The sequence below is a fragment of the Phalacrocorax aristotelis genome, chromosome 2 (assembly GCF_949628215.1).
Source record: "Phalacrocorax aristotelis chromosome 2, bGulAri2.1, whole genome shotgun sequence".
NCBI lineage: Eukaryota > Metazoa > Chordata > Aves > Suliformes > Phalacrocoracidae > Phalacrocorax > Phalacrocorax aristotelis.
Window position 1 is genome coordinate 59,987,296 of NC_134277.1, and position 26,608 is coordinate 60,013,903.

The 26,608-nt window shown below is 40.3% G+C and overlaps 1 protein-coding gene across 1 annotated transcript in view; it reads left to right on the plus strand.

The window, feature by feature from the left end:
* CNTNAP2 (contactin associated protein 2) overlaps window positions 1–26,608 on the plus strand; it is a 1,177,124-nt gene that overhangs the window by 383,001 nt on the left and 767,515 nt on the right. The gene's annotated exons all lie outside the window — the stretch shown is intronic.

The window sequence follows — 26,608 nt, forward strand, 5'->3', positions numbered from 1 at the left end:
GATGTGCATTATTACATAAGTCACAAAAAATATCTCTGGATCTGGAAAACTCTGACTTGGCATCCAGTCCCATGTCATAGATCTGCTGTTGGTTTCACTTTATTTTGTTTCATTTTTTTAGGTGAAACTATTTTTTAACCCATTTGTGTGTGAGACTCACTTTAATATTGATAAAAATGTTGCAGGCAGATGTAAATTTGAAGGAAAAAAGCACATCAACATACATTGAGCAAGAGCACTTACTTTAGAAAACTTCAGCTTTATGCAAGCCTTGTATAGCTAGTTATAGGTGAAGAGGGAAGGGGTGAACAATTGTGTGTTGTATAGATCCCACTCAGAGCACTTTGAGCAAGAGAAAATCCTTCCCTTGAGTAAGGGAGAATAGTTCTCCTTTACTAGGTTATCATGGTAGTCGAGGTTTGAGTCAGCTTTGTGCAGAACGACAGAAGTAATTAAGAAACAGCAGTTTACTTATGCTGACCCAGATATGGGGGAAAAAACAAAAAGAAAGGCTGTTCCGCTTTCTGTGTTCTTCTCTGATGGAGATTTCTTGTGCTGAAAGAAAGCTAAGGACCAAGCATCCCTCAGAAGAAATGTCAATAGTTGTTTAACCCTTTCCTGTTGCTATCTCCCCTGCTTTTCTCCCTCTGAAGTGATAAATTTGTTTAGCTGTGATATATTGTTCACAGAGGATAATATTGTTCTGTATTGGATGTCTTTGGTAGCTTGTTGGCCAACTAAGAAACAACTGAGTATTGATAATGAGCTATTGCCTCTTCAGAGCCCTAAACTTTTCTGACTGTTTCTAGGACAGCTTTATATTTCTTTTAGGACAGACTTATGTTCCTTGTGACAATATTTGTTTGAATGGGCAATTTTCCAAGTCACTCGATGTTAGATAAATTGTTTCCACTGAGATTTATAGGGGTCTATATTTGAAAGCATTGTAAAAAAAGAAAAAGCTTGTAAGAGCTGCTTTTTGAAAAGTTGTGTTTTAGATATCTTTGCTTTTTAATATTGACGGCCATCAGATTTAGCATTCCTGCTGGGATTTTAGACACTAACTCCCAGTGACCTAATTCTGCTTTGGTTAAGGGTGTTGCCAGTAATGGTATGGTGTTTGTAAGGACCAAAGGGTCCTACGGTATGTAAAAATAGGTGCTTGACTGTGTCTATTAACCACATAATATTTATAGATCAGGAATGAGTAGCTGTAAGTTATCTTATAGCCACCCCTGGCTTCTTAGCTTTTGCTAGTACAGACTAGGTGATATGAAGATGACCTGGTTTTGAGGGAAGAATCAGGTGATGGTGGGCAATGTTGTAAAATAGGAGTAAACAAGATTGTTGCTGAGCAAAACAGGGCATTGTGCTTTTGCTGGGATGGAAATATTCTTGGGTATAGCATAGTCCTGCACTGAGAGGACTTTAGCTGGCATACTGCCAAATGTAGAATATATAGAGATCAGATTTTTTTTTTTTTAATACACAAGCCAAGTTGTTTTCAATATGTACTGAGAGGGATGATACAGGAACTGCTTTGGATTCCTCTGTACCAAGAAGTTGTCTATTTTCTATGGCAGGGAAAGGATCTCCAACAAAAGCCAGGGCTGGGATTATTTACTTTGCTGACTTTAACAGCTGGTCAGCAGCATCCCCCACGACATATTTTGAATACATAGAGATGATTGTTGCTTGTACATGTTCATTTCCAGGTGGGGTTTTTGGTGTGGGTCCCACCGCCAATTGTGATTAACCAGTTTCTAAATTAGGCAAAAGTGGTGCTCCATTATCAGGAAGGAAAAGTTGCATGCCAAATTTAAAAATAACAGTTATTGAGAGACAGAGAAGCTATTAATTATGAGCCCAACTATTGTGAGCAATCTCTAAAAGTTACTTTACTGAACTTCTAGTTTCAAGGCAAATCCAAATTATACATATTATATGCAGAATTTATCATCTTAAACGCACTGGTGACAATGCTTTAGCTCTTTTCTCCTCTTGAAACATTAAGCACTGTGATATGCAGCTAAGGCCACAAACAACACGTTGACCAGCAATGGCTGTTTGATGAGCCACATCCAAAGTCATCTGGAAAGGAGTACTATAGCTGGGGATCAAAGCAGAGATACCAGAAACTGAGTAGGAATTGGCAATAAATTATTCTAAACATTCAAGTTCTCAGGTTTCTGCTAGACTTTAGTTAAAGGAATTAGATGTAGCCCTTTCACAGGGAATGTTTTTCACACAGCTGTCTGCTCTGAGGCTGGAGCACCTTGCTATAAATATGTGGTATTGGCCACCCTTTGAGAACAGCTGCTAGCTTACCAGCTCACTAGGTGTGATGCGGCAATTCCTATGCTCTTATCTTGTTCTGTTACAGATGGTCCCTCCGTGAGGCTGGAGTCACAATGACAGGGTTTACTGGGGAAATCTAGAGGCTTATCCAATTTTATGGATGATTGCAACGCTTTCTGCCTCTCAGACTCTCCTATGAAGGCAAAGAAGTTTAAACGAACAGGGGAAGGTAACTGCAAATAAGAAAGAAGACAGGAGAGATCCCAAATCAATTGATTTACCCTATTGGTGTAAATCCAGAGGTTACTGAAAGATAGAGTTGGAACAGTGAAGTAAAAACTACAAACAAGCTCCTAAGTTAAGAGAGATAGGGAAACAACATAACTAAAGCCTTTGGTTCGACAAGAGCATTGGAGTTTCCAGAATCATTAAGCTATATCATTCTGAGTCACCCGAAAACAGTTTCTCCCCTTTCTCTCCGTCTTCCATTATCTAAAAACAGAAGTGTTCTTATTTTAGGGCCTTAGTCACTGGCAAGTTTTTCTTACGTTTAGAAGGTTGCACACATTTTTCAGCTGGCTGCATAACTGCAAAAAGACATTTTCTGCATAGTCTAACATGACTCATGGAACACAGCTAAAAGCTTAGCTATAGAAACTTACTTCATTACTTTGCAAGCAGGCAAACTGAAGGCTGTAATCATGGCTTTTATCTTTAAAAAGGTCTAAAGATTACAGCTAAAGAACAGGATGCTGCTGATCAGAGTAATGATCAACATTGTGAGATTTCAGCTTTCTGTCAAGGTGCTAGAATCTATTACAGAAAGTAATTGAATTATGCACTTTATTATCTGTAATAAATGTAAATTGACTGTTTTACTTCCAATATTTCCAATTAAATATAGGTATTATTTATCCATAATACCGGAAGCTCATTGTTAGCATTTTGCAGGAGTCAGTCTTGTGCCTAGCAGAGGCAGCACTATTAACTGTTGTCCTGCTTTCTCCTCGCATTTTAGGCAAAGGCTGCTGATGTTACCTTGTGATATGGAATACTGCAAAACCATGTGAATGGCCTAATAGTGTCTCAACAGAAGCAGATAGCCTAATTTAAAATACAATGCTAATGCTGGAAATCTAATATGGGTGGCTATTATGGATGATTTTAAACTATAAACAGTACCAGCCAAACAGAAAATTTTTGAATGCATTGAATGTAGGATCTATAAAAAAATTATTTAGAAAGATTATGCCTAGAATTACTTCTGATAGTGATCAATACCAACAGTATTGGGTAGTAAGTATTAACAGTGTTTTAAATAATGAGCATATGCAACTTTCTGGCAAGCTGTATTTAAAACATGCTCCCCCCTTCCTACTCCCCACAAAATGAAACCAAGGACTTTAAAGCCATAGAAACTTTTAGCTATTTTAGCTAATTTAGTAGGAATGAGCTAAATTGTAAGAGGTTATATGAAAGTAGAAAGAGGAGAATAGAGATTTGCAAAAGTGCATAAGAAAATTGGGCCCCTAAATTCCATTCATTTTCCCAGCAAGTTTAGCACATAAATAAATCCCTTTCTATTTTTAATATTTAATGGAGAGAGTGTCAGTCTTTGTTATTGTTGTTGTTTAATACTTTACATGCAAAACATAAGGTAGGAATAAAACGAGTTCAGATCTGTTGAAACAAAGCTACATCGACATGCAGTGGCTATAAAGCTAATTCAGTAAACTGCTTTCAACAAATTAGGGCATCCTTTAAAAAGTAGTTGTCATGGTTCAAAATGAAGGTATATGATGCCCTTTCTCCTGTAGATACTACTAGTGAAGGAAGATTATGTAAAAACCAGAACCATTTGTGTTTGTTCCTAAACGGACCCTCAGGCCAGAGAGTTCGTAAATGTCTTTCCTAGGTTTTATTAAGCTAATGTACCATGTCCACATTTGATTTCTTTTTACTCCCAGAGGGATTATATTGTACTTTTTAACTATAGTGTTCGAAAGTATAGAATATGCTTCTAGAATACAGAATTGAGCATCAAACTTTTCTTTGTAAAATAGAGGGATGAACCTATAAATTGAGTTTCACCAATTTATCTAAGCATTTCTTTGAAAGAAGAGCTCATGTCAAATATAAGAGGAAAACTCCAAATGATAAAGCTAGCCTTTTGTGCTGGTTTTGGCTGAGAAGGGGTTAATTCTCCTCACTGTGGGGGTCGGCTACCTTTCGAGCTTCCCGCGCTCTGCCGCGTGGCGGGGGGGGGCTGGGAGGGGCAGGGCCATGGTGGGGACGGCTGACCCCGACTGGCCAATGGCAGGTTCATTCCATACCATGTGACACCATGACCAATATATGGAGGGGGGGCACTGGCAGCGCGGAGGCGGTGCGGTGAGCGGCTGCGGCGCGTGCGGTGAGCGGCTGCGGCGCGTGCGGTTTGTTCCGGCGGTTCGTTCCCCCTCCCCCGGGGCTTTGCGCCTCTCGTTGTTCTCCTTTACATTGCATTTCTACTGTTGTTTCTTTTAATTTTAATTATTAAACTGTTCTTATCCCAACCCACGAGCGTTACCCTTCTGATTCTCTCCCCCATCTACCGGTGGGGGAGTGAGCGAGCGGCTGTGTGGGGCTGAGCTGCCGCTAAACCACGACAGTCATTTTGGCGCCCAACGTGGGGCTCAAGGGTTGGAGATAACAACAGCTGCTGGTCACAGCACCATGTTGTCCTTTTTGCAGTTGGTGTTAAAAATCCGTGTTGGTTTGTTGAGTCTACTGTGTTCTGCTGTGATTAGTAATGTTTTGCCTACAAGATTTGTTATACAAACACTCGTTTTCAGCTTTATCTGGTATTTGGGGTTTTTGCTGAAACCGTTACTGTACTTCGGATACCACCTTGCTGAGGCGATTAGCAATTATATCTCCTCCTCTGAGAGATTTTATATGGAGGAAATACAGAATAATACCTTTGCAACTTTGTTCTATGATGTCTGTGCCTTTGTTACAACAACGTTTTTGTATCTTGAACATCCTTGGGTGGTTAAGGTGCACTTACTGTTAGTTTTTGGGCATGTTGTTTTGGTTTTGACTAAGCAATTTAAGAATATCACCCAGAAATCTGCCCCGAGGCTTGATAGTTACAAGTGGCAGGGCATGTGGGATAGCATGGGCAAATACCTAGGGCAGTGGGCACCCCCAGTGTTTTGGAGTTTCACCCCCGAACAAGTGCAGAATCCTAAAAAACTAGTAGAATATTTGGAGAAAGTATGTTGTTTCGCTGGGAACTCCAGAGAGACACAGATAACTGCAACATGCTGGGGTCTGGCCCATGCATACCGAGCCCTGCTCAACAGTATTCAGTGCCCCCAGGGGGAAGAGAATGTCTCTGGATTGAAATGCAAAGTGACTGGCACTGTAGACAATCCAGCCCTGACAACAGGCACTGCAGCCACTCAAACCCCCACAACAAGTACCGGAGCTAGCTCAGAAAATAAACCCGTACCAGTATCAGTTGCCCCCATACACAAGACGAAATACTGGAAGCGGACATCAACTCGTTTAGAACGGGATGATGAGGAACCAGGGCCATCGCGGGGAGAGGAGGGAGAAGTAATAAATGAAATAGAGACCACCCGATCCCTGTCCTTAAGCGAGTTGCGAGATATGCGAAAAGATTATAGCCGTCGTTCAGGTGAGCACATTGCCACCTGGCTGCTCCGATGCTGGGATAATGGGGCCAGTAGCCTGGAACTAGAGGGAAAAGAAGCCAAACAATTGGGATCCCTTTCTGGGGAAGGGGGCGTTGACAAAGCAATTGGAAAAAAACCACAAGCCCTCAGCCTCTGGAGGCGACTCCTGTCTGGAGTGAAGGAAAGGTATCCCTTTAAAGAAGATGTTACATATCGCCCAGGAAAATGGACAACTATGGAGAAAGGCATCCAGTATCTAAGGGAATTAGCTGTGTTTGAGGTGATTTATGGTGACCTGGACGATCAACAGTCATCCAAAGATCCAGATGAAGCCGAGTGCACACGACCCATGTGGCGGAAGTTTGTACGGAGCGCACCATCTTCGCATGCAAACTCATTGGCAGTGATGTCCTGGAAAGATGACGAGACACCAACGGTGGCAGAGGTGATAGATAGACTCCGGGATTACGACACAAATATCTCTTCCTCGCTTGTCTCTGCTGTGGAGAAACTATCCCAAGAGGTCCAGCAACTCAAAGAAGATCTGTCCTACTCCCCACCTCGACAGAGCAGTGTCTCAGCTGTTAGGAATAAGCGTCCTTTGGCTCAAAGAAGGGGATACACACCACGGGCCACCCTATGGTTCTACCTGCGTGACCACGGAGAGGACATGATGAGGTGGGATGGCAAGCCTACTTCGACCCTACAGGCACGAGTACATGAACTGCAAGGAAGAACAGTCACTCAGGGAGGCTCTTCCAGGAAAGCTGCTGCTCCAGTGTCCAGCGAGCAAGTCCCCAGACAGAGGAGTAGAAGCGCAGATTTTATTTCTAAGTGTAATAGAGGGACTCCTGATTCACATTTACAGGAAGTGAGTTGTGACTGCCATGATCAGGACTAGAGGGGCCCTGCCTCCAGCCGGGTGGAGGAAAGGGATAACCGGGCTTACTGGACTGTGTGGATCCGATGGCCTGGCACGTCCGACCCACAGGAGTATAAAGCTTTAGCGGACACCGGCGCACAGTGCACCTTAATGCCATCAAACTATATAGGGGCAGAACCCATCAGCATTGCTGGAGTGACAGGGGGATCTCAAGAGCTAACTGTATTGGAGGCCGAAGTGAGCCTAACTGGCAATGAGTGGCAGAAGCACCCCATTGTGACTGGCCCTGAGGCTCCGTGCATCCTTGGCATAGACTACCTCAGGAGAGGGTATTTCAAGGACCCAAAAGGTTACAAGTGGGCTTTTGGTGTAGCTGCCTTGGAGACGGAGGAAACTGAACAGCTGTCTACCTTGCCCGGTCTCTCAAAGGACCCTTCTGTGGTGGGGTTGCTGAAGGTCAAAGAACAACAGGTGCCAATCGCCACCACAACAGTGCACCGGCAGCAATATCGCACCAACAGAGGCTCTCTGATCCCCATCCATAAACTCATTCACCAACTGAGGAGCCAAGGAGTCATCAGTAAGACCCACTCACCCTTTAACAGTCCCATATGGCCAGTGCGGAAGTCTAATGGAGAGTGGAGACTAACAGTAGACTATCGTGGCCTGAATGAAGTCACTCCACCGTTGAGTGCTGCTGTGCCAGACATGCTAGAACTTCAATACGAACTGGAGTCAAAGGCGGCCAAGCGGTATGCCACAATTGATATTGCTAATGCATTCTTCTCAATCCCTCTGGCAGCAGAGTGCAGGCCACAGTTTGCTTTCACATGGAGGGGCGTCCAGTACACCTGGAATCGACTGCCCCAGGGGTGGAAACACAGTCCTGCCGTTTGCCATGGACTGATTCAGACTGTACTGGAACAGGGAGAAGCTCCAGAACACCTTCAATACATTGATGACATCATTGTGTGGGGCAACACAGCGGAAGAAGTTTTTGAGAAAGGAGAGAAAATAGTCCAAATCCTTCTGAAAGCTGGTTTTGCCATAAAACAAAGTAAGGTGAAGGGACCTGCACGAGAAATCCATTTCTTAGGAATCAAATGGCAAGATGGTCGTCGTCAGATTCCAATGGATGTGATCAACAAAATAGCAGCCGTGTCTCCACCAACTAGCAAAAAGGAAACACAAGCTTTCTTGGGCGTTGTGGGTTTTTGGAGAATGCATATTCCAAATTACAGTCTGATCGTAAGCCCTCTCTATCAAGTGACCCGGAAAAAGAATGATTTCAAATGGGGCCCTGAGCAACGACAAGCCTTTGAACAGATTAAACGAGAAATAGTCCATGCAGTAGCTCTTGGGCCAGTCCGGGCAGGACAAGATGTAAAAAATGTGCTCTACACTGCAGCCGGGGAGAATGGCCCTACCTGGAGCCTCTGGCAGAAAGCACCTGGGGAGACCTGGGGTCGTCCCCTAGGGTTTTGGAGTCGGGGATACAGAGGGTCTGAAGCCCGCTATACTGCAACTGAAAAAGAGATATTGGCAGCATATGAAGGGGTTTGAGCTGCTTCAGAAGTGGTTGGTACTGAAGCACAGTTGCTCCTGGCACCCCGACTGCCAGTGCTGGGCTGGATGTTCAAAGGAAACATCCCCTCTACACACCGTGCAACTGACGCTACGTGGAGTAAATGGGTTGCACTGATCACCCAGCGGGCTCGAGTAGGAAACCCCAGTCGCCCAGGAATCTTGGAAGTGATTATGGACTGGCCAGAAGGCAAAGATTTTGGATTATCACCAGAGGAGGAGGTGACACGTGCTGAAGAAGCCCCACTGTATAACAAACTGCCAGAAGATGAGAAGCAATATGCCCTGTTCACTGATGGGTCCTGTCGCCTTGTGGGAAAGCACCGGAGATGAAAGGCTGCTGTATGGAGTCCTACACGACAAGTAGCAGAAACTGCTGAAGGAGAAGGTGAATCGAGCCAGTTTGCAGAGGTAAAGGCCATCCAGCTGGCCTTAGACATCGCTGAACGGGAAAAGTGGCCAGTGCTCTATCTCTATACTGACTCCTGGATGGTGGCAAATGCCTTGTGGGGCTGGCTGCAGCAGTGGAAGCAAAGCAACTGGCAGCGCAGAGGCAAACCCATCTGGGCTGCCACATTGTGGCAAGATATTGCTGCCCGGGTAGAGAACCTGGTTGTAAAGGTACGGCATGTGGATGCTCACGTCCCCAAGAGTCGGGCCACTGAAGAACATCGAAACAACCAGCAGGTAGATCAGGCTGCCAAGATTGAAGTGGCTGAGGTGGATCTGGACTGGCAGCATAAGGGTGAACTATTTCTAGCTCGGTGGGCCCATGACACCTCAGGCCATCAAGGGAGAGATGCAACATACAGGTGGGCTCATGATCGAGGGGTGGACTTGACCATGGATATTATTGCACAGGTTATCCACGAATGTGACACATGCGCTGCAATCAAGCAAGCGAAGCGGGTAAAGCCTCTGTGGTATGGGGGACGATGGCTGAAATATAAATATGGGGAGGCCTGGCAAATTGACTATATCACACTCCCACAGACCCGCCAAGGCAAGCGCCATGTGCTTACAATGGTAGAAACAACGACTGGCTGGCTGGAAACATCTCCTGTCCCCCACGCCACTGCCCGGAACACTATCCTGGGTCTTGAGAAACAAGTCCTGTGGCGACATGGCACCCCAGCGAGAATTGAGTCAGACAACGGGACTCATTTCCGAAATAGCCTCATAGACACCTGGGCCAAAGAGCACGGCATTGAGTGGGTGTATCACATCCCCTATCACGCACCAGCCTCTGGGAAAATTGAACGGTACAATGGACTGTTAAAAACTACACTGAGAGCAATGGGGGGTGGAACATTAAAGCACTGGGATACACATTTAGCAAAAGCCACGTGGTTAGTCAACACGAGGGGATCTGCCAACCGAGCTGGCCCTGCCCAGTCAGAAATCCTACATACTGTGGAAGGGGATAGAGTCCCTGTAGTGCACACAAAAAGTATGCTGGGCAAAACAGTCTGGGTTCTTCCTGCCTCTGGCAAAGGCAAACCCATTCGTGGGATTGCTTTTGCTCGAGGACCTGGGTGCACTTGGTGGGTGATGCGGGAGGATGGAGAAATCCGATGCGTGCCTCAAGGGGATTTGATTTTGGGTGAAAACAGTCAATGAACTGAATGGCACAATGTGAACTGCTATATAATACTGTGTGTCACCTCTGTGTTGTATCAATGATATCAGAGTACGAGCCTCCCAACCCATGGAAGATCAACTATGAAACAAGCCGTGCAGCAGTGATGGAACGATGACTGGCTCGGTATGCAGCAACCCAACGCCACACACCATCTCTCCCACCCAGAAAGACTGATACAACAGATGGAGCCCAGAGTCATGGACTGGGTGAACTCAATGGACATTTTAATGGACATTTTACAGGAAGGTCCATGAACTAAGGGAATGATGTCTGTGTATTCTGTTAAAGGATGGGAAGGGGAGGGGTGGTGGTTGATACGGTTGTATTGCATCATATGGGACCTGGGCATGGTGTAAATGGTATGGAATAAGGGGTGGAGAATGTGCTGGTTTTGGCTGAGAAGGGGTTAATTCTCCTCACTGTGGGGGTCGACTACCTTTCCAGCTTCCCGCGCTCTGCCGCTTGGCGGGGGGGTGGGGCTGGGAGGGGCAGGGCCATGGTGGGGATGGCTGACCCCGACTGGCCAATGGCAGGTTCATTCCATACCATGTGACACCATTGTCAATATATTGAGGGGGGGCACTGGCAGCGCGGAGGCGGCGCGGCGTTGGGTCGGCGGGCGGCGAGCAGCTGCGGCGCGTGCGGTTTGTTCCGGCGGTTCGTTCCCCCTCTCCCCTCCCTTTCCCCCTCCCCCGGGGCTTTGCGCCTCTCGTTGTTCTCCTTTACATTGCATTTCTACTGTTGTTTCTTTTAATTTTAATTATTAAACTGTTCTTATCCCAACCCACGAGCGTTACCCTTCTGATTCTCTCCCCCATCTACCGGTGGAGGAGTGAGCGAGCGGCTGTGTGGGGCTGAGCTGCCGGCTAAACCACGACACCTTTTATAACATTTATCCCCTTATAAAAGGAAGGATTTTGTCATGCAACTTTTCAGTTTATTTATTGTTGGCTTAGCACAGTCTTTTAAAATCCCTGAAGTGTCCAGAAACTCAGTTTAATAGCACAATAATGTCTGGATACAGGGGCAAGGGGGAAAAGGTGTGCAAAGATACTTGCAGGTTATGGGTACAAAAAGGTAATTCCCCTCTCTGGAGGAGTTGCTCAAGGACTTCACCTTTCTCACAAAGTTTGTTCCCATTAAAAGGATCCTTCCACATGTGAGAAGATGGATCCTAAGGCACTGTTTGCATTTGATGCCATGTGGTATTTAACTCTGTCATAAAAAGATGTTAAATCTATCACAATAATGGTTCCCTCTGTGTAACAACTCTTTCCATGATGTCATATTCCAGGAACATATAGTCATAGCTAATGGGAAGAGCCATCCCATTGTAAAGAGGGAGATCACCAAGAAAAGTTTTAAAAGGCTGTATGACAGTAAAGAGCTGGTGGCTGTGGTAGAGGCACTGTTGAGTTTGTGGCAGTGTCCAGTGGTTTTGGTGGTAGTCAGAAACAGAGTGCATTGACATATTTCACAGCTTGGTACAAAACCTCCTAATGGAAAGATGCCCTTTGAGTTTGGCAGCTTTTGGATCAAGCATTTTGTTGGGACCGTTATCATTGTGTTTTTATCCTAGGCAGGCATTAAGCAAGCATATGCTGCCAGTCATTAGCCTGATTGAAAAATGTGTAATAAGCATTGCTGTGTTTTTGGAGTACTGGAATGTACATGGAGCTTTTGCAGTTGCTTGATTCCTGATGCTTGTCACTTCAGAAACTCAGCTTTAGTGTTGAAGAAACTTGTTGCTCCAGATCTGGCGTGATAGAGTGTAACACAGTATGTTCTGATTAGCATGTAATCCTTCAGCTGATGACTGTTGCTCCAGGGATGTTAACATGGCACAAGCTACTATTTTAGATCACTTCCCATGGTGCTTGGCATTGCACAGCCTTAGAACATGAATTTATCAGGCAAAATTGAACACAGGTTGAGAAAATCAGTGGCAACTAGAACTATTTCAGTTACTGTGCATTTAAGGACTTATATAAGTGCAAGGATTGTAACTCTTGCTAAGATGTTGACTGTTATCCATTGTACCAGGACAGATGTAACAGAGAATTTCAAGTCTGTAAATAAAGGTGGGTAGAAACCCTATCCCCTGAGGAATCTTGTGTCCAAAATGCTATTCTGATGTTCTTTTAACCATTAAGAATCAATCTGATGAAGAATATGAAATTAGAAGTGTCTTGCCTTTCATATTTCTGGGCAAGTTTTATATCCAGCACTTGATCTTGCAGATCGCTGAGCTTGTTATTCAGTTCCACAATATGCACTGGCAACTGTTCTAAGGTCGTTTTGCGGATACTGATATATAACGACCTGTAAGCACAATATTCTGAATTTTTGACTTTGTAGCTAAGTATTCAAAAAGGTATCAGAATAGTGTTTTGTCTGTTATAAGGCAAGCTTAATCTGCTCTTCCTTTTGTGACTATAGTATTTGCCCAAGGATGCTAGCAAATGACTACTGGAGGAAGATGAAATATATATAGTACTTCCAATTCACTGACTCTACTGTTAAACTCTTGGTAAATCTGTTGTGATTAAATTTATACTTTGCTTGCAGTATATTAGAATCTCTCGTTTCCAAATCTGTGGCATTAATACTTATCTTCCTTTAAAAAGCAAAACTTTGATAGTTAGTATCTAATTTTCTGCTCTTCTTGTGCCCTTTCTTAGTTTTTCTTCCAGAATGAGTTCAAGAAATATAATGTGTGTTTCTCAGTCACTGTTTTTTCTTTTGTCTTTGTTTGGGCAACTCTATAAGTTGTCAAAAATACCTCTTCAGAAAAAAGGTGGAGGTTGTTGACCTTGAGATACAGGGTAGGAAATCATGAGAATTAAGGAAACCCAGTTCCAGGAAAGTCAGCTTTCCCAGTACCAAGAATTTTATTTAAATATACAATCAAGTGGTATAATGAGTAAGTAAAGGCCAATATCAGATGGCAAGTTAATGTGTTAACCTGCTATGTAGCAAATAGTTGCGAGTGATTATACAATACGGAATGAAAACAAAATTGAAATACATAAAATAAGAAAGGTAAATCAGTAAAATCAGGATTAAAGAATACATCAAATAAATTTAATTAATTGTCTGTTAGAGCAGAAATGTCAACCAAGTTTAGTAACAAAATCTGAGGAAAGGCTTGAGCATCTGCAGATGGGAGGTTTGAGTGAACAGCAATTCAAGGAGAGGAGGAAAGCATTTAGGGAGTAAGGCCATTCTTTTATTGTCTTAGTAATGTGAAATACCTCAAACTGTATAATACAGTCAGATCACACAATCTTACCTCAACATAAGCAAAAAATTATATTTAATGCCTCCTTTGCACTCAAGGTGTTCCTCCATCTGTTCCCTGTGGAAAGTCCTGTGTTGTGTTGCTTATACTCTGCAACTTGCTGTCTGCTTTGTTAATTAAAGTGAGGCTGACCTAGAGTAGTTGTTCATATTTGCCAAGCTACTGTTCTTATAATAAGCTACTCTTACAGTAATAGAATAATTCTGATTGAAAGGAACTTCAGGAGGTCTCCAGACCAACCACCTCCTCAAAGCAGGGTTCAGCTCTGAGGTCAGACCAGGTTGCTCAGGGCTTTAACCTATTGGATCTGGAAAACTTGCAAGGACAGAGACTGCAGCCTCTCTGGGCAACCTGTTCCACTTGTCCGGCTGTCCTCATGGTGAAAAAAAAATTTTTTTCCAGACAGAACCTCTCTCATATCTGTTTGTATCCATTGTCTCTCATCTTCCTACCATGCACTTCAGTAAAGAGCCTGGCCCCATCTTTTTGATGACTGCCCTGTAGGAAGGAGGGGCTGCTTTAAGGTTCCCCTAAAGCCATCTCTTTTCCAGGCTGAACAATCCCTGATGACTCAGCCTCTCTTCACAGGATGAGTGCTCCAGCCCCCTGACTATCTTTTTGGTTCTCCACTGAATTTAAGATAGCAGAGGAAAATTACAACCCACAGTTGAATATGAAAGTGGTGTATAGGGTTGGAAAGCAAAAGCTGCAAGATCAAGAGAGACCTCAGGAACAGAGAATCAGGACAAAGGGATGCCTCTCTCCAGTGCTTGCATGCAAATACATGCAGCCTGGGAAGCTAGAGCTCTCTGTGTGGTTGAGACCTTGTGTGTCCAGAACCAAGGAGAAGCCAGTGAGGGGTGGCATCCTGGTAGGAATGTATTACAAACCACAAAATTAGGATGAGAAAGTGGACATCATTTTCTCTGAACAAATTCAGAACACCTCTGGATCCGAAACCTTCATTCTTATGCGAGACTTTAATCTCCCTGACACCTGCTGGAAGGGCAGTACAGTGGGATGCAATCAACCCAGGCTTCTGGAGGGTGTCAGGGATAACTTCATGATACAAGCACTAGATGTGGTGCCTTCACTGGGGTATAAAGAGGTAGAAACCAGAAATAATGTCAGGTGATATAACTATTCCTGATTCCAGCCCTGTGTTTTGCGTAAGTCCTGTAGGCAAACTTTAAAGGAGTATAAAAGCTGTTATTCAAAATGTATTTTAATGACACCTCTCATAACAGGACACTCTTGTTAGGAAAATATGCTTAAATGTCCTTAAAGAACTTCGATATTTAACTGAAATCCAGGATAAAACTGAAGTTATGAACTTCAATTCCTTTATATTACTTAAAAAAATTAATCAGATTATTACTAACATTTTTATTTTCTTGTTATACTCTCCCAGTTATCAAGTGTCATATCTTTCTAACAGCTGGTATATGTTTTGATAGATCAGGTTACTATATGTTATGTACATTATTTTTTGACTGGAGTAATCTGTGTGATAAATTTGCTGTATAAAATCTAGGGCAAATAACACTTTCTTTTTTCCCAAATGATACTTTGTTGCTACTAATAAGATAAAAGAGGTTATTCAATATTAATAATAAATAAAAGTGGAAAAAATTGCATTGGCCTGATAAGCATTAGCTAGCCCTTATAAGTGACGCTGATTTTATGATGCTTAATTAACATTGGTAAATCAGAAGCTAAAGCTGTGGCATAGGATTCTTTTAAGCTCAGAATTTTCATCAGATATTGTTTCCCTCTTTCATTCTGTCAAAACCCCTGTATTTAAACCTATATTATAACCATAATACATATAATGTTCATATCGCACTTTCCATTCTTAAGCCATGTGGTTTTGTCTGTTTAAGACCTTTTTATAGCACAGTAATCATAGGATTCCATTTTTACAGAAGTAGTGATTTAGCTAGTAGTGGTTTGTGCGTTAGAAGCCCTTGCTGCATACTTGTTTCCTGGGCTTATGCCATAAGGAAAATCCGTCTGTCTTCAGTAGGAATGGTATCCATGTAGCTGGAAGTAGAGAAGGGCTAGCTGTCTGTGATAAGTGGTTTTCTTCAATACAAGAGTTAATCAGGAGAGCACAGAAGTTATGGAAGAGCTGACATACAGTTGCGTCGATGTCCCTGGACAATTTCTCTTGAGCTGCGGTGGTGCATCCTTGTCTAGGCTCAGCAAATGGAATTTTCCTTGAAGACTCTTCTGAAGATTTGCTTATTCCAGCATGCAGGAGAAATCATGAGCTTTATTCAAGAAGAGAAGGATGTAATCCTTATAAGGATAGAGCAGCCAGCTCTATGGGGATAGAGCCTTGGGTTGTGCACGTATGGTAAAGTAGGAGAAATTATTAGCTTTAGCATAACAGAATTTTTCATAAAGTTTCAAAATGCTGTTGATTTTCACAGTTGTCTCTGTGAGGCCAACAATGTGTTACAGTGGCTTACAGACAGGCAAACTAAAGCATACAAAGCTATTTTTATCCTCACTTAGGTCTTTGCTTGCCTGGGCAATACTTTTGCCAAATTAGATTATTTCTGTCCTGAACACTGCTTTTGTAGCTGTGGCTGTTTCTTCGTCTGCCAACTGCTGCTCTGTATAGACAGAAGTTATTTAGGTATGATCTGGAGTCCAGCTGTTTGAGGTGGTGGATTATTTTCCTTTTGGAGGCAAGGTGGCTAAAATGAGTTGGTCTGGACAGGCAAAAGTTAGTTTTTCTCAGCAGTGTTACACTCGGCAGTCTTGAATGACAGTGTAGAAGAAAATGCATTCAGAACAAGAATTTCAATCTGTAGCCTGAACAGCTTAAATGGAGAGCATGTAAACTGCAGAGAGAGAATTTTCAGCCCGGGGAGCCATGCCATCCTAAGAGCCTTAAAGGGCTAAGGAAGGCAGGGGGAGAAGTGGGGATGATTCAGGGCACCTGAAGTTAAATCCTGCTTTAAATCCTCCCCCAGACCCTAAAAGCTGAATCTTGCTACTCTAAAGCTAGTGTTTCCATATTCTCCTCCCTTCTGTAGGTTCAACTTTAAAGAACAGGGGTTGGAGTATGCATTTGGGGCTTTTAGTTTATTATAGTTTAATTTTCGAAATGCTCTTCTGCATGAACTTTGAGTTCTCATTAATTTACATTGAATAAAAATCTTAGCAGAATTTCATTCCCTGGTTAGTGTCTAAAATGTATCAGATTAGTTAATTCCATGTAGGTGAATTAACATTTGATGCCACTGATAAGAATACTGTTACTTTTAGTAGCGTTATAATTTTAACTTTTCCTGCCGGCTTTTTCCCCTAGTACAGTCTAACATGATTATAATGATTTTGTATATGGTGCTATGTTTTAGCTCCGAGGAGTATAAACTCGTTAGTGAATAGACAATATTTATTAGTAGTTTACCATAGACTTCAGGAAAATCGTTGCCCTAGAAAGTTGAATTCTGCTGTGGTACATTCCTATCTTGAAATGAACATGTAATTTTGCATACTAAAATAATGAATAAAATTTTTACTCCCATGTTGGTGCAGCTCTGCTTATGATATCAATAAATATTTTGCTATTAGCAAAATAGAAGACATAATATGAGCTTTCATCATCAAAATGGATGCAGTACAGAGCAATTTTTAAAAATATAATATACTTTCTTAATGGAGAGAAAGAATAAAGATGCGAGTACTGCTTGCAATATGTGCATTAATTGAAAAAATAATTATCCTGTAGCTTTGTTAAAGCATAAAAACTGCAAAAGCCTTGAATCAGCTGCATACTAGATTTCAAAACTCATCTCACAATATTTAACAATTCTATGGTCCTGTTTGTTGAAGGAAAAACAGGAGAGGGAAGCACATTTAAAAAGATGGATTAAACAGTATCAGTAACTTGTATTCATGCATGGCACTGATAATATCAGAGCTCCTGCAATATCACCATAAAGGTCAGTCTCACAGAAGTGATTGGAAGCAGTGGCTAATCAATGAGGAAGGTACGGAAGAGTCCTGTCCGATTCTCAGGATTGGGTCAGTGGTAGTGCAGTGTTGGCACAAATAAGAGAATAGTATAGCTCCCTCTAGCTGTTAATTTTCTAGGCAATTTGCATACAGAAAAGATTCAGATAATGATTTCTAAGTATTCAGAAACCTTCAGTAGAGCTGCCTGATTTTTCTTCTGCTCTCAGTCATTTCGTTTCAGCAAGAGAACCTCTTTATGAGATTTCATTAGCTTTACCTATAATTTATGTGGGAAATTATCAAAATGTGTAGTGTTTTTAGCACCCTAGCACTCAAAGAAAGGAATAAGGTAGTCAGAAAAAAAAATTCAGACTGCTTTATTAACAGTTCTCAGTTTTGAGAATTCATCACCATGTGGGTTGAAACCAGCTTCTGAAAAATACCTGTAAAATGGGAATTCAGGTCTGAAATTGTGAAGATGTAAAAGGCATCTGTATAGAGAAAAAGCAGGTTTAACTTGGATAGGAAACATGAGGGGAAAGTCTTCAACCTGAGCATACTCTTGAATGTTTTTCTTCTTGCCAATCCCAATGAAAGAAGCTTTTAAAAAAAGCCAAGACAAAAAATCCTGGTAGAAGTGGATAAAGAGTAACAAAAAGAAAAGAAAAGTGAGTGCTGTTCAGGTTCTGTAGCAGTCCAGGAGCTGAGCCCAAGAGGATGTTGCAAACATCCGTAGCATCAAGCAAAGGTTGACTGTTGGCAATCGTCAAGAGAGGTGGACTTCATAAATGGTGTATTTAACAGCAGCAGCCTAGGCCAGGTCATTTTTTGTACTTGCTGCACTAAGAATCTTTCAGGGCATTTGACAGCCAGAGGGATTATGTTATGAGCAGGGCATTTCAAGGCAGAAAAATTTCTCAGGGAAGACACAGACCAGGAGATTTGGAGTTAAAAAACATAGATAGAAAACAGAGAATAATGAAATAGTCATGTAGCTTTTATTTGTTAACAGTGAGCATTTAAAGGCAGTGGTGTTTACACATTACTGGAACACTGGTATACACCGAAGCACAAAGGTAGGAACTGTATTCACTACAGGATCTCACACAGCAAGTCTCTGCAAGACAGGAGGTTAAGTTTTTATCTTCTGTCACTGCAGATTTGTCACAGAACAAGATATCTAAGACAGAATTATGGCATTTAATCAGCTTTCACGTACAATCATTTGAGGGGAAAAGGTATTAATCAAGATGGGCTGGAACATCACTACATAACTTACAGAAATTCAGCTTTGCCTTCCACCACTTTGTGGACTGCACCAACAGGAACAGGACAATTTAGGTGACTAAAGTGTTTAACCATCTCGTTGATACTGAAATGGTATAGATCAGGTGCAGGAATACCTTACTTCATTTTTCTTTGTCATCTCTACTAAGGAGGGATCACAACAGTCACAAGAAACTACCAGAACTGTCATAATGAGCTTATATCTGGATTTCAAAGTGCTGTAAATGCTATTCAATCAAGTCAGTAAAACTTCACTATATCTGATCTGACCATCATTAAAATCTTGGATAAGAATCTGCTAATCTGGGGTCGATTGCTCAGCAGAGACACTGCAGAGGCAGTGTCTGCTATCCATTAGCTATACACTTGCTAGTTCTTGCCAGGGATATGACCTGAGTTGTTAGGAAAACCCCAGTGCTGCAATGCATAAGCATGCAATGAAAGATTTGTGTCCTGGTACTTGAAAAGGGGGTGTGAGGAAAGGGAGGTCTCTATACTCTCTTCCTTGTCTTTTGTATGCTACTGTGGTTATTTTGTATGCAAGGGGTTTGTACACCAGGGTGCAGTGATCCATTGCCTTGCCTCAACTTTCTGTCTAGCAAACAAGAAAAAACCTCATGAAAAAGAAGCTGCTTGAAGCTTTGAATACAGATGATGTGCACAGAATATTTAAATCTCATCCAAGTTTTGTTTAAGATTCCATTAGGATGCAGTTGTGAATGAGCTTCTTTTTGCATATGTAATTAGAAAGCAGAACAGATGGGAAAGGCATAGTTTAAAGTGATGTGTTCATTAAAATAACCAAAGCTGCAAAGTGTTTGTTCCCCAACAGCAGATTCAAGATATGAGACTCCTCTGGCGTAAGATTTTTTTCCACTGTTTTGAGTTTGACAACTGTGAATGACAACCATGAGATCTCTTTTGCATCATTTTTGTTGTTAGATATCAGCACTGTTCCTTAGGGCAGATTGATCATTCGTTCCCTCATATGTGGTTTGTGCTCAGTTAAGATATACTAGGAAGCAGTGGGTATTAAGCAGCAGACACTACATCAAGGGATTTATTTTAATTGCATTTACTGTAAGAAAGATCTATTGGGATTTAAAAAATAATACAGTGATTTTACTGTTCTTTTGAAAAAGATCTGTGTGGACTGTGTCCTGATAACTACTGTTATCCCTTGGGTTATTTCTACTTTTAACTTTCAGGTTTGTAAATTAAAAAGAAATAATTTAAAGAAATATAATTAGGGTTCCACCCTCCCTTGTCTATTTTGTAGTAGAGGGGAAGTCTTCTAAGAGTAGTATAACAATGTCCAAAAAATATATGCTAATGTGAATAAAAGCTAATTGTTATTTCCTCCCCGCCCCTCCCCCCCCCAAAAAGGTAAAAATTGTATAAAATAGTTTAAAAAAAAAAAATATACTTTATCAGAGAGTTTAAGCCACACCAAGGGAAGACACTGGTAAGTGCCACTAGAAATTAGTAGAAACATTCCTAGTGACTTGTAATGGACACAGGGTAGGCTGGTGTGCTACTTCAACCTTTCAGAGGTAGCACGTAAAGTTCTGAAGCAGCCTTTCAAGAACACTTTAGAGTGTTCTGAAACAAAATTTCAAAGATACTTTTCTTTCTGAGAAAGAAACAGAAGAAAGTTTTACACTTTCAGAATAAGAAGTCAAGTCTAATGCTGATACTGACCTCTTTGTAGACTTACAACTTTCAGCTGCTATGATGGAAAGCTAATTTGTTGAACAAGGAATAAATCTATTTGTTGTCATTTCTGTCCTCTTTCTTCTTCTCTGTGATAATTAACTTTTTACAAAATAATTATAGGTAATTTTAAATAGAGGGTGACTATAATCATGTTGCTATTTTCTCAGTGTTCACTGCCTTCTAAATGTCAACCTTTGCTTCTTCTGAAGCAGAATGTTCATTGTTTGCCCACTATCAGCATCATTCATGGTCTTGTCTGCAATTCCATCAACCTTGTTGTGTGCTGGAAAGAAGAGCTCTTCAGATGTGCAAAAGAAAATCCCTACCCTGAAGACAGGGACAGGATTACAAATTCACATTCAGCTAGAACAGCAGATGAGTACAAGAAATATAACAATGCATACCATTTCTGATAAGGAAATAAAAAATGTTTATCTGTGTCGATATCAGGAAAATACTACTTAATTAGAATTGGAGTCCTGTATGAGGGTCGGAGTCTGTTTGCTAGAGGGTCCTACCTAATTCAGGGTATAAGTGATCCTTGATCAAGGCAGCTCGAAGTGCAAAGTGTTTAATCATCCAAGACTTCTGTAAGTGCATAACTTTTCTCAGTGTGACTAGACCCGCTTAATGCTATGGTGTTATTTGCTCTGCATAAAGTTAAATACTTTACTGCCTGTATACAGACAGACTTTACCTACAATGTTAAAATGGACAAACAGAGGAAGGCAAACCAAAAATGGAAATCACCATTGATGTCCTACTTAACCATAATGGTGACTAACAGTGCAGGCAGATTTATGCAGTTTAGCAATTTGAGTCTTTAGTATTGTTTTCTAGGGTACTGTAGAATATGGCTGCCCATAGTTTCTCTGAAGAGCAGCGAATGATTGATCTCAGTATTTCAAAGTTTTCCTTTTTGTTTTGATTTATCTTTTATGTAGAGGAATTACAAGTAATTTCTTGGAAAATAGCAAGGTATCAGACAGTATTGATTTCATGCTATTGCAGTGACCTAGAAAGTGTTATTTCTCATTTAAAGATTGGCTTGTGTTTTTCCCATAAGAATAAGCAGAATCAAACTCCCAATAATGTTATGGGTTATTATTATATAAATTAATTATTACATAATTAGAATAAAAGGCATGTTTTGGGTTATTATTGCTTAATTATTGAAAGAGGCATATTTTTTGTTTCCTTGCTGAAAGGCTACAGAAATTTTCTATGATTAGATAAAGTAATCCCTTGAATTATAACTACCAGAAATCCTAAATCTTCTTTCTATAGCTTTTCCTAGTTTGTTTTCTAATGAAATTTCTGACTAAGGATCTCCTCCTCATTTCATTCATGTCATTGACACCTTTTATTACTGATTTGAAAAGAGTAGAAAATTAGACTTACTGCAGTACTGGTATTTTTTGTCATTTGAAGTAGGGAATGATGAACAGGTGTGGATTCTTCTAGAGCAAATTAATCTTTCCAGTTTTAGTCATGAATGAAGATTAAAGTGCCAAATTTTCAAAATAAAGAAGATTTCCGAACTGAAATTGAACAGACATTTTAAAAAATCATCAGTGTGTCCATTCTTATAGATCTGTAAGCTCAGTAGCATATGACAGTTCAGATAAAAATCTGAAATCTGTAAGCCTACCCAAGCTTTGCTACTTACTGATAACTTATTGGGGGGAATGATAAGAAGGTGAGGCTAAGTCATCTCACAGGCTTTCTTCATGTGTAGTAAACGGGAGCTAGCTTACTCAACTTTGAATAGAGAGCTGAAATAGCTAATTAATTAAAAGGACATAAGTAGACATGAAATTTTGCCAAAATAGACTCACATGGACTTGATTTATTTATGCTCCTAGAAATATTTTAAGTGCTATCTTTTGCATGTGTCATATGTTCTTCATATTGTCTTCAGTTCCACGGAATGAACCTGTAGAATAATATTCAATAATAACATGAAAGCCATTGGGGTTTTCATAATTTAAATAATTCAGCTCTCGTTGTAGTGATGGTAATACTATCTGTTAGCAGTTGTATTTATTTGGTAACAAAAATCATAAAAAGATTTAAGTTTTACAAGTTATTAGCATTCTAAATATAGTTTTATGTGTCTTCTGCATCAGCGAGTGTGTTTTTCAGTGGTAGACTCGTTACACATTGTTTGGTCAGTCTGCAGGAGCAGCAGATCAAATGACTTCCTGTAGCGTGTTCTGAAAGTAAAGCTTTATGAAATCTTTCATAGCTGTCTTTTACCACAGGAAAGCTCTGGCTGGCTTTGCTGATTAATACTCTTAGGCTTTTCTGTACAGGAAAGTTTCCTGGATGCACAGAGATATCTGGGCGACATGCTCAATGTTGATTTTACTGTTGCTGAATTTACAGTTCTCTGATACCTACTATCAAAGGGTCGCATACAGCCATTCTTGCTCAAGCCGAAATTAGATGCCCTGTTTGTGGTGTAGAGTGCTATACAGCAAAAGTAAAGTATTCAGTCACTCTCTTGGTTAATGTCACTGAGTCAATTATTTTGGCCAATGAGTGGGTGAATATGTTTAATCACATCGAATTCTGGAATAGCATAAAAATAAAAACAGGAAGCAGATATTGTGTGCAATTTTATTTATTGCACCTCTACAACCAAATAACCCCATATATGCTTCTTACCTGTTTAATGAAAGTAAACTGTATTATATGCATATATTTAATATCTTTTAAATATTTTTTACTTCTGACATCTTTATAATAATTTGTAGCTCACATTGATTTCATACTGTATTGTGGCATTTGGCATTAAAAGGCAGTACACAAAGTGAAATGGGGTGTCATATCAAAATAAATTTCTTTTTCTGCCATAATAAGAAGTGCAAATAATGCATGTAATGAAATTCAGAATATAGCCTGTAACTGTTAAAAATAAACAGTTTACACCAAGGTGTGAAGATTAATACTGTGAATAGGATTTATTCAATAAATTTATTCAAACACATTGCAGTTTCAGTACAAAGTAATGCTCACTGAAAACTGCTTACATGCTGTCATTTTGTTCATTCCTTAACGATAATTCATTATACTGTCATAATATATTGGCCATAAAAGAAAGTGTATTTTGAAAATAATGCCATATTGTGGAAATTGGGTTTGATTTCCAAATTCACTACTCTATTTAAAAAGGCAAAATGTGTTAAATGTTTTCCTTGTCAGTAACTCCTCTGTTCCCTGTCCAATATCAAATCAACTTCTTCATTCTAGGGAAGCTGGTTTTAGTCAACAAAATATTTAATGATATGCTGAGCTGTGAGCACATGCACATTTTGGGGAAGTGAGATTTTTGTATCTGCTTAGAGTGAATGGAGACACAAATTACTTCAATTCCTCTGATGAATTCAGGGCCTTTGCAAGGATCTCACCGCAGGGAAATTTTTATATAATCCAACTTTTTCATAAATTATTTAGAGTGTGGATCAGAAAAAAAAAGAAGGACCTAAAGGGACCCTAAAGGGACAAAATCCTTGAATCAACACAGATTACACATGCCACAAACAAAATGAACAAAGTAATCAGCTCCCCCAAATTACACAGCCTGATGAATCGAAGAAGAAGAGGAAAGTTGAGGAAAATTGATCCCCACAGGCTGCTTCTGGTGAATGGCTGACGATTGCCCTGCTCCACAGGCTCATCACCGTTCTCTTCCCATGCTGGTCTGCTGAGCAGTGCATTTAGCTATAGTCCAACGTGTTCATCCTTCATCCTTTTGACTATTTATTTATTTATTTACTTGTTTGGAAAAGCCAGAAGGCAAATGTGAAACAGAGATAGAAAATTAGGTCAAGAAACCAATGGGATAATATTATTTGCTGCTGTCTGCAATATTGACTGAAAGCCTTGTCCCTTGCTTATTAGAAATGGCTATAGGGCAGGCTGTCTTGCCATACTCATGTTTGCATCTCCTGGCCTACATGTGACTATAGCATCACATATCTCTAACTTTTGTCAGGCATGATTTGAAAAATGTTTTCTGTCTTTTCTTACATTAAAAAAAAAAAGAAAAAAGAAAAAAAGAATAATGAATGTTAGCACTCAGTTTTTCAAAATTTTTCAACGGTATTGTGGTTGAAGACTTTCTAAAACCTAGGTGCAGTTTTCAATGAACGTATATGTTTATCAGTTAAAGAAGGACAAAGTTTCATCTCAGTAATATGAGTGTACTAAAAGAAAAAAATATAACGGTAAAGGTCTTTTCTTTTGAAGTGTATAACAAAATCTCTTGTTTCAATGTAAATCACCTGCATAACAATCTCCTGCATAAATAAAAAGCGTATAAAATGTAAGGTCGATTTTATTATAGATCTATTTCTGTAGCTTACAGCTATAGCATGTCATTCTTTTTCAACCACTGCATTGCTGAAGGACATTTTATTGATGGATTTATCAGCTCTGTTTCCATTATAAATTTTGAATGCTCACATTTGGACTTTACTTTTTCTGGAGCCACCAAAGGGGCCCTTTTACAAAGGTGGCTTCTGTACAGGGACAGCTTCTTATCCTTTGTGTGCCATCAGACTCAGGTACACCAGTTGGACAGGGATGTTAGGACAGGGAGAGAAAACAGCATCTCTGCTGAGACATTAGTAGAGCTAACTTTTCCAATCGTCTGGCCTAGTAGACATGAAGAAGCTATATTCTATTTTTAAACGACCAGTTGCTATTCTCTCCAAAAAAAAGAGCTAGTTTGTGTTTTGGAATGAGTGGGAATCCTTTTCCCTGCATGTGTTTTTAGTAAGGGTTTTAAATGCTATTCCCTACCCCTAAAGAACCATGCTTATATTACTGGGTATCATTACCTGTAGTACAGGGACAAAACATCTATTGTAAACCTTAAAAATTTCAACAAGGTAGATGTCGTGGGTATTATGCTACACTTTTAATTACAATGAAACGCAACCATTTACGGCATCAAATGATCTCGTTGATATCACAACATTAAAATGTCCTATGACCTGCACATGTTAACACCTGTAGCAGCTGAATGAGTTTTAGAATTGTCTAAGACTGAGGCAATGCTGCCGCCTAATGATGGGAGTATGTAAGATGCACTACAGCAAAGAGTTTTTTTGCTTGGCAAGCAGGCTAGGTTTGTGACATCAGTTGAAGTCTATAAGTGAAATTAAAAGCATCAAAAATTGGCCCATGGATTAGACTACGTGATTTCATGGTGTGCCATGTCATTTCTTTGGTTCAAACTTAAAAAAATGCAAAAAAAACCCCTATAATCTCTTGTAAATCTGTAAAGTTTTTATTTTCTGTGCCTTAACTTTGCTATGAATATAACGATTCTCCCCTTCTTCTCAGTATTGTAGATGTTGTTGTTGTTTCATCTATTTCCTACTACTTATCATTATGGTAAATATATCATTATACTATCTATATTATAATTTTTATCATTCTCTGCAGTATCCAATCACAATTTTAGCCTTAATATTTTTTAGTTCAGAAGAATGAGAAATTGCATTAATGTCTTAATACTTCATTTATCTATGCATCATTGGCCTTCTTTATTTGGAACAGTTCAATGTAGGCTAGTGGCCAAGAAGAGTATTGTTAATAGTAGTACTGTTGAGTTAATTCATAGACCCATAAATAGCAATAACACTTCTGCAAGGCATCTGTCAATGTAATCTGTGACAGCTTATGCACCCAGCAGATCAAAACTGGATCCAGCCCTGCAGTACCTGGTCCTTTGTCAATTATTGTAGATCTTTCAGTTTGTGCACCATTGTGAAACATAGGAAAGCAGAGAGCTTGCTCTTGTTTCCTCCCGTTTTATCTATATTACCTCTTTAACATAAAATGTTATTGAAAAGGCATACAAAATCCAGAGATTGTTATTGATTTGTGCCAGCTTACTCTGACAAAGGATTTCATGGCAAATTGGTCAGCTCTTGAACAATTATAATTTGGCAAAAACTAATAAACTGTAATTAAGGCATTACAAAGGCATTGATTCATTAGCAGGCAGCCGATTAAATCATTATAATTATATCATAAAATGACTAAGGCAACAGAGTTAATGCATTTGAAGCCTGTGCTAAAGATGCATTTTAAAAAAAAAAAAAGTTCAATCATCTTTCCCTTTTATGTGTTCAAGTTTTTTTTTGTATTCTACTCCTCTCAGCTGGGCTGCCTTCTAGCAATCAGCATCTTCACAATGTCTTCACTTCAAAGCAGGTGTCTGAGTC